The sequence below is a fragment of the Schistocerca piceifrons genome, chromosome 3 (assembly GCF_021461385.2).
Source record: "Schistocerca piceifrons isolate TAMUIC-IGC-003096 chromosome 3, iqSchPice1.1, whole genome shotgun sequence".
Taxonomy (NCBI): domain Eukaryota; kingdom Metazoa; phylum Arthropoda; class Insecta; order Orthoptera; family Acrididae; genus Schistocerca; species Schistocerca piceifrons.
In genome coordinates, this window is record NC_060140.1 from 728,285,318 (window position 1) to 728,287,600 (window position 2,283).

A 2,283-nucleotide genomic window follows, 5' to 3' on the forward strand; every position below is an offset into this window, starting at 1 on the left:
TCTCGTTCCCTCCTCAGTTCCTGTCAGCATCACATTTTTGTGGTTCTGACCACATGTCTCTGCTCGTCTCTGCAAACAGGTGATTTACTGCATTTGTTTATTTATGGAATTATTACCTTGATCTCAAGCGGATTACAGAATCCGTTTGTGAAATAATGCACAGAGAAAAACTTCTCGTTATAGGGCCTTAATTTGCCAGACAGACGGAGAAAATACTGTGGAAACATTACCTTCGTCTGTTCTGGATTCTGATGAAATATATGTGCTGATACACGAGTTCCAGCTATGTAGCGCGGGTATCACTGGCCACAGGGTTTATGTATCGGGTATGCACCTGTTAAGTAGATTTTTCAGTTTGGCCGGACTTTATGAGGGAGCCATCGTGGAGTTGTGGACAGTCGGCGTTCGCGAGCGACAGAGAGAGGGCAGCGCGGACTGCCGACGGAATCGCCCTTTCTGTGGAGGAGTAGAGGGCCTTTGCGGAACGTCGCTGGCGAGGTGTGGAGTACCGACATTGGAGAGGCTACTTATCGGAACGTTTCGAAGGGTCAGCGAGTCGTATTGCGGAACTGTGTTTCTTCCGGGCAATGTGTGTTGCATCACGGAAGTGCTTGCAGTATTGAGTCCGTGTGAGCTGCTCTTCTGGCTACTATCCTTGTTGACGATATTTGGTTTGTGGGGAGCTCAACTGAGCCGTTATCAGCGCCCATACAAATGCCCAACCTTCACACAGTCCGGACCCACCACTTTCACGAATGATGATGAAATGATGCGGACAATTCAAACACCCAGTCCCCGAGCCGAGAAAATCCACGACCCGACTGGGATTCGAACCCGGGACCCCGTGATCGAGAGGCAGCAACGCTAGCCACGAGAGCTGCGGATTACTATCCTTATTCGTGACGTTACTGCTTTGGAATATTTTCTTCGTTTATCACCGTTAGCGGTTACTGTTAAACCTTTGCCCGCAGCATACTGTGTTTATCTACACAATGTCGATGTAATTAATATTCGATTTGGCTTGGCCGTCCCCGCGTTCTTAGTCCCCTCCAGCGTGTCACGTTCTACGAAATTTTCAGTTTACTAATTAATTGTTGGCAACAGTGATTATGTAACTTCAGTTCCTAAACTGAGGGGGACCTGGAATATAAAGAGCTCACCATCTACGCGTGGTTTAGTGTAGACGTGCTACTGTGAATTTTGTTTAAAGTTTGAAAAGTTTTTTCTTCCCTTCGAAGGTGGCTCAGTGTAGCCTTACTATTTTCAAATTGTAGGTGTTCTTTAAATGTTTAATCACCCCTTGAATATTTGCTTAAGCCTTTGAGAAATTTTTAAAATTCATCTTTAAAGGTGACTCAGGATAATATTTTTCTATTTCAGTCCACCCTTTAAAGGTGGTTTAGAGCACTTTTTCCTGTAATATGTATATCTGTTAAAAATGTGGAAAAGGTTTTTTATCCACCAGTTCAGGGTGGCTCGGTTTGAATTATGCTTTTTGTAAGCTTTCGTTTGAACTAAACTTTAACGTTTTTCTCATGCTTTTGTAACTGGCTCTGTTACGTTTTAGCATAAGTCTTCATCACTTGGTTCACACTAATCTATTGACTAGCAGTGTATGATATATTAATTAACTTTTGGTCTGCTTATACTAACTCATTAACTCAACATACTTATGTAACATTGGTGAAGTTATTTCACGCTTAGCCTGCCACCTAGGTCAATTAAGGGGCTCCGGAGGGCCCTATACTTGCAATGTTAAAATAACGCTTATAAATTACATCTTTCCTCACAAAGTATTTGAGGTAGGAAGTTGAACTTTTTACAGATTATTTATTGGAATATGGGCTACAACTTAACACAGGGATTTTACAAAATTTTAGTTCAGTTATTAAACATGATTTTTTTCCATTGTAATGAAAATTCACAACATTTTTTTGCAATTTTTTATTTATGTATTCAAAAATATACCGTTTTTTGGAAAAAGGCTGTGTTAAATTATGCAGAAGGTACTGTGTAACATTTACTGAAAGTTTGAAAGAAATATGTTTGGAAGATCCTTAGAAAACATGTAATTAGTATGAGAAAATAAAAGTTTTGGGAATCGAGCGACAAAGATTGGATTAACTTTTTAGTGCATTCCAGGTCCATAGGATGGATTATCTTCATCCTCTGCAAACTCCTCCTCCTGCTTCCTCTTGTTCCTCCTCCTGTTTACTCTTGCTTGTATTTCTAGACTCTTTACAGCCCTGTCTGCAGCCCGAAGGCGTTCCTTGTCTAAAGCAA